This window comes from Orycteropus afer, unplaced genomic scaffold, assembly GCF_000298275.1.
Source record: "Orycteropus afer afer isolate SDZICR_OR568_19922 unplaced genomic scaffold, OryAfe1.0 scaffold00256, whole genome shotgun sequence".
NCBI classification, from domain to species: Eukaryota; Metazoa; Chordata; class Mammalia; order Tubulidentata; family Orycteropodidae; genus Orycteropus; species Orycteropus afer.
In genome coordinates, this window is record NW_006921843.1 from 3,655,437 (window position 1) to 3,662,410 (window position 6,974).

The following is a 6,974-nucleotide window of genomic DNA, read 5'->3' on the forward strand; positions in this document are numbered from 1 at the left end:
GGCTTTACTCTGGGGGTAGTAACCCTCCCCAGAAGTTCATTTCAATTTCCTAACAAGCATGTCATTGGTTCTCTCCTAGGGGAAGCACAATACTGCTTGTCTCTTCGTTTGAGCATGGTGGAGGCTAGAATTGGAGGCAGGAGAGCTGACTGAGCTGTTCCTGGAACACTTCCTCCACCCATTCCCCTAAGGAAAGTCCCCTTGCCAACTCTTGCTCTCAAAGGTAGGCCCTAAGCTTGCAGCCCCTCCAGGGTGTTGAATAAGGCAGACAGACATCTCTACTCACCTCTTCACACACTATCTTTCCTGCACACTTCTTACAGGGATGCCTTTTCCTCTGCTCTGGTTTATTAATCAATATAATCATCTGTTCTTTATTTTCTAGAAGCACACAGATGTCACAGAGCACTAATACTCACCATGCCCCACCCTCCTTCTTGGCTCTGTTTGGGATTATGCTATTTTGCCATTTCAAGAGATTGTGGAAGAGAGGGGAACAAAAGGGGTCCTCAGTCTGCCCTTCTGACACATAAGTTGGTCTCTCCCTTTAGGTCATATGCATCATGACACGTCTGTGCCTAGGAGAACATGACAAGGTATGAGTCATTCTACAGATAACCGACCTTAGCTTAAGTACACTGCTCAGCCAAGGAGACTATTTATATGAGGAACATAACTGACTAGTACACTCCTTGAGAGTAATCTATCAGTTAGGATTATGTTTATCTGTGAGTGATTGAAATCCTAAAACAATAGTGGCTTAAACAAAACAGAAATTTACTCGGGGGGGGGGGGTTGAGTCCGGGTCTGTAATGGAGGCTGCAGACTATCAGGAGGCTACATAGCATACCATCTTGGCTGGGTGTGGCTTCCACAAAGCTCACCTCATGACCCAAAATGGCTGCTGCAGTTCGGGTCATCATGTCCACATTCTAGCCAAAAGAAGGAAAGAAAGAGGAAGGGCTTGTCCATTCTTTTAAATAGAATGGAAGTATCTTATAATACTGACATGTCCCATTGGTCAGAATTTGTCCAGATTGTCATGCACCAAGCTAGAAACAAAGGTTATATTATTAGGAAGGGAATGTGTATGTTGGGATCCCCCAAAGAGACCACGTCTCCTTCATGACTTCACCACCACCACCCCACCTCTGCAGCGTCCTGCATATCACAGGCTTTGGGAGGATAGCCAGATGACTATCCAGAACTCAGGAAGCCTAGTCATTATTTATTCTCTTCCTGGGCATTCAAGGCTGGTGCAACTTTTTGCCTCTCTGGAGACGAGATTTCTTGGGCAGGGGCTAATGTTGCATTGGCTATTTGCTGGACACCCAGTTTCACTGTAGCTTTTAGTTTTGAACATGTCACCCAGTGTTACCCAGGCCAGAACAAAAGCTTTTGCCCCAATTTCTTCTGGAATAGGAAAAACACTACAAGAATCAGGGAATTAGGGCAAGTCTGTCCTTAAACATCTTGGGGACTGTGGAAGACTGTCAATTTAAATTGGTAATCATGTTGTAGAGTGAAAGTAGATGGAAAACAAGTTGTTTCCCAGGCCTTTCCAGATCCCGCCCTTCCTCCCATCCACTGTTTCACTGCGGCCCAAGGGAGCTGCCCCTGCTCATCAGTTCTGGGGACACATGGCACCAACATGGCTGCTTAGAAAGAAGAAAACAAGTTAGAGTGCCTTGCCTACTCCTCCAATGCAAGCATTTTAAAGAGTAAATTTCAGTTATTCCATACTTATATTTCAGTATTTCATGTTTTGGTCAGGCCCCATTTACTGTTGCTGGCTAAGTCTACAATTTCCAGGGAAGATCCTGCCCCATAGAAATTTCCAGAATAACGAGCTGAAGAAATGAGGTTTGGAGACATGTTGAGAACACCAGGCCTCCCTGCTTACTCTGGGCTCTGTACAGCAGCTGCTGGCCATCAGGAAGTGCCAGCCTGCAGTCAACCACAGTCAGGCAGAGTGAGCCATGCATGGGCCCTGACTCCTGGAACTGTGCCTGCCCCTGTGGGGACTTTTTGTCTTGGTGGACTTCTTCAGCATCCACTATATACCCTTACCACTCACTAGACCATCACTACTCACCTGACCAGGACTCTTTTTCTGGGCCTTTGTCCCCTGGGGCGGGCCACCTGGTCCATACTTCCAGTTGCCCAGGCTCAAATCTTAGAATCAACTCATATTCTCTCTTTTTCACACACACCACCCATCAAATCCTTCAAATGTGGCTGGAATCTAGCTTGCTCTGCTAGGTCCACCCCCTTGGTCCAGGAAACCATCACCTCTTGCTAAATCAGCCTCCTCCTGGTCTCCCTGTTCCACTCCCATACATTCCATTCTCTACATAGCAGAGGGATTTGGTTAAAACTCACATTAGGGCCTGTCACTCTTCTGCTAAAACCCCCAGTGGCTCCTCATGTCCTTGTGACACCCCCACTTCTGGCCTAATCTCCTGCCCTTGCCCCTCCTGGCTCTGCTTCAAACCACTGTCCTAGTCTCCCATCCACATCAGGTACCTCCCATCTCAGGACCTAGCTTTTCCCTATGCTTAGAAAACCCCTCAGTAGATACCTGCATCGCTTGTTACTCCATCTTTCTCAGGTCTTTATTTAAATGTCACCTTCCCAGTGAAGACTTCCTGACCAACCTACTTAAACCTACAGACCATCCCCTCTTTACTGTGCTCTGTCATGACCACCATGTGACACACATGCTTATTATGCATTTATTGCCTTTCCCCAATTAAATACAGGTATGAAAGCCAGGTAGGGAGTGGTCTTTGGCTCTTCCTGCTGCACTCTTACACCTAGAGCAGAGGTTCCATCAGCACATAAGGAGTAATATTGATGATCACCACTCATCAGTCAGTTTGTCACATTGTGGTGGCTTGTGTATTGCTATGATGCTGGAAGCTATGCCACCAGTATTTCAGATATCATCAGCAAGGTCACCATGGTGGACAAGTTTCAGTGGTGCTTCCAGACTAAGACAGACTAGGAAGAAAGGTCTGGAGATCTATTTCTGAAAATTAACCAATGTGATCCTATGGGTTACAACAGAAGATTTTCCAATATAGGGATAGAAGATGGAGCACCTAGGTTGGAAGGCACTCAAAACACACAATGGCTGCAGCCATGGACTCCAGCACACCAGCAATCATGAAGATGGTGCAGGACCAGGTAACATTTCATTCTATAGTACCTGGAGTCTCCATAAGTCAGAGCCTACTCAATGGCAACTAAGAACAAACATGGGAGCTCTGGTAGCATAGTGCCTAAGGCACTTGACTGCTAACCAGAAGGCTGGAGGTTCAAACCCACCAGCCACTCCTCGGAAGGAAGACAGAGCAATCTACTTCCGTAGTGATACTGCCTGGGAAACCCAAGGAGGGGTCGCTATGAGTCGGGTCCAACTTGACGGCACATTACTACAACAAAAACAACAACAAACATTGACAAAGGTCAGGTAAAGTGAGAGAATACAAACCAAACCAAACCAAACTCACTGCCATGGAGTTGGATCCAACTCATAGTGACCCCTCCTTGGGTTTCTGAGGCAGTATTACTACGGAAGTAGATTGCCCAACCTTACTTCCGAGGACTGGCTGGTGGGTTTGAACCCCCGGCCTTCTGGTTAGCAGTCAAGTGCCTTAGGCACTATGCCACCAGAGAATACAGAGAGGGTTGAATGAGAGAGCAAGACCCAACGTCTGGCTGCTGTCTAGATCCCAGTGGGAGCTCGCAGGCTGACATAATGCTGCTCTCACCTTTGCTTTGCCAAAAACCACGTGCTTGCATCTCCTATGGGATCCATACAGCACTGACGGAACCCTAGGGCTATGATCCACCCTCCCCATTGGCATTGCAGCTGGAAGCCTCTGGTTGATGGGCTGAAAAGAGGTCTCAGGGGATGGCTGAAGCTACGAAGGCTCACCCAGCAAACTGACCCTGAAGAGGTCAGGCACTGAGGGTGTCAGTAGAGGCCCCCAAGGCCAGATCCAGACTCTCAGCTCCTCTCTGGCTGGCCCGCCCTGGTGCACAGCACAAACTTGGGGCCTTTTGTGCACAGACTAGGAACCCGAGAGCCTCAGAATCCTTCCTTCCGGTGCCTTTGCCCCTCTGCACCTCAGCGACCCCACCCTGGCACGCCCTTCCAAGGAAAACCAGTTCTGACTCCCAGACCACACCCACTGCAGCCAGTGGACAGCGGTGGGCGTGGTTTCAGTCTCTTGGACTTCTGGGAAGAGTCTACAGGCTTGGACCTGAATGGGAGGGGTGTGGCAGTAGGGAAGCTCCAGAGCCGACTGAGGCCCAGCCCCTGCGTGGGCTGCAGGGCTCCTGGGTAGCCAGGAGGACTATGTGGTGGTTTAGTGAAGTTGACCCCAGAGAACTCCGGGCACAGATAGTAAAACTTACCCTGAAAGGAAGGCTCCCTCCCAACCTTACCTCCTCTGAAGCTGCTGGGCTGAAGGCCCTTTTACATTTTCAGAGGGAGCCCATCTCCCATGGGAGGGGATTGAGTCAACATGGAGCTTGTGTTCAACCACTTTTTGCAGCAGCTCCAACTTCCTCCAGGGCAATCCCCAAGTCTTCTTTCAATGGAGTGAAGGATAGGATCCAAGCTTGGGCTCAGTCAAAGACAATAAAAGGGAGGCTGAGTCAGGGTGCGGCTGAGCCTCACAGGGCAGTGTCCAGGGGAAACCTAGCCAATGGTGCAGCCCAGGCCCAGCAGGGTGGATCAAAGAAACCTGCATAGGAGCAAGTGTTAGATAACAGGTCTGCTGGGAGTTTCTTGGCCTGGCTGCCTCCTCTTCCTCCCACGAGCACCTGTGGTTGCCTTGGGCCGAGGGCAGACGGTGCACCGTGGTGTGGGTGACCCCTTTGCGACTCTGTTGGCCTGGTTCTTCCAGGGCCTAGTGTCCTGCTCCAAAGTCAGTCCCCAGTTACTGAGGACTCCTGATGTGGCGTTGTGGCCCTAAGGCAAATGCTGCTCAGAGGGACCTGTTGTTGTTATTGTGCCATCCAGGGACCTGTTGTTGTTGTTGTTGTTATATGCCGTCGAGTCGGCCCCAACTCATAGCGACCCCTCCTTGGGTTTCCGAGGCAGTATCACTACGGAAGTAGGATTGCCCAACCTTCCTTCCGAGGAGTGGCTGGTGGGTTTGAACCGCCAGCCTTCTGGTTAGCAGTCAAGTGCCTTAGGCACTATGCTACCAGAGCTCCTATCCAGGGACCTAGTGCTCATGAAGTTGTAGGAACACGGAGCTCCAACCCCGAACTCAAGCCAGGTCCTGGAGACCCAGGTCCTGAAGGCTGGACCCAGCTTCAGTGCTGCCAGGAGGGGCTACAGGGTTGGTCCCCCGCGGTCCATTGGGCCTCTGGGCCACGCACACACTAAGTTAGCTGCTGGCTTGCATTTGGTTTATCTCCTCAGCTCTTCTAACGTCGGTCAGCGCAGCCGGGTTTGGTTCCGTCCTGCCCAGTGCAGCCCTATCCCCAACCTCCTGGCAATGGCGACTCCTGGTTGATTTAAACCAAGGACACTCTAAAGTGTTTACATTGCTGCAAAATTATCAAGCCCAGAGGGGATCCCCAGAGCTAGTGTGAGGGGGAGGGAAAGCGAAAGCATCGAAAACAACCTTAATTATGAGCCCCACCCTGAGCTTTGTGGGTTTGTGGTGGGAACCTGTCCAGGCAAATACCTTATCCCAGACATCAAGGCAAATGACTGGGTTCCATCTCAAAGGAGCCTGCAGCGCAGACGCAGACGCAGACGTGTGCACGGCAGAGGCACCTTATTAGGCTAATTACAAGCTCTGCATCTACCCATCTTGGGGAAAGTGGCCCAGTAAGATAAACGTGAGATAAACGTGGGTCAGGCCGAGAGCTGATCCCTCCAATGTGTTTTCCTTGGGCTGGGTGTTTGCCAAAGGCCCTTAAGCCGAGGCGCCGGTGGGGAAGAGGGTAGAAGCACTTAAGCCCGCCCAGGAGCTAGAGTCTGCACTCAACACCCAGGACAGAAACTCGCTTGCTTATCTGTAAAATGCATTCCTCCCAAATGTAGGATGTACCAAGAGCTGCAGGCCACCAGGGTATGGTCAATAATATTTGTAATGTTGCCAATAAGACTGGCAAGCACTTATTAAACATCTGCTACCTGTTCACATTGTACACGGATTCATTCCTTTATTGAATCCTTGCAATAAACTCATCGTCATTTTACAGATGGAGAAACGGCGGCTCAGGGACTTGCTGTCAGGGCATGGGACTAGGAAGCAGCCTCGTTCCTAAAGAGGACACGGGCCCAGGAACCTCCTAGAACAGGCAAGCTCAAGGAACTTGGAGACCCTGGGAATCCCCAGCGCGCCGCCTCAGGGGGACAGGCTATGTCCACAGCCACGGGTAGTAGAGTCTCGGGCTCCAAAACGGCTCCAACTGCAACGTGGCTGGCGCAGAAAGGAGCGCAAGGCCAGTCGTCGCTCCACGCGGGCACCGCGCCCAGGCGGGGCGCGGCCGGTGACAAGGGGCGCTCGCGCTGCTTTGCGTAGTTCCCGTAGTGACGCTCTGCGGCAGGGCGGGGACAGGCAGAGGACTGGGAGGCGGAGGGACCAACCGCGCAGAGATAAGCGGCCCTGCCCTCCTCCGCGGGTCACAGAGCCCTGACCTGTGCCTGCTTTCCTGCTCTCTGTCTCCTGTCAATTTCTGTATAAATCACACACCTCAGGAAGCGACCCCGAGTGTCCCTGTAGGAGGCCCACGTCAAAGAAGAAAACAGCCCCTGGAGGAAGGAGGGTGCCCACTGAGCTCGTCGGAAGAGGAGGAGCACCATCTACCCCACCCCCACTCCCCAGCACCGCCCAAAGCTTCTATAGGGAGGCCTTTCCCAGCAGCCAGCCTCATCTCCCATAGGGCCTCCCTCCAGCTACCAGGCCAGTTCCTTGCAGCCCTGGCTCAGCTAGTCCCTC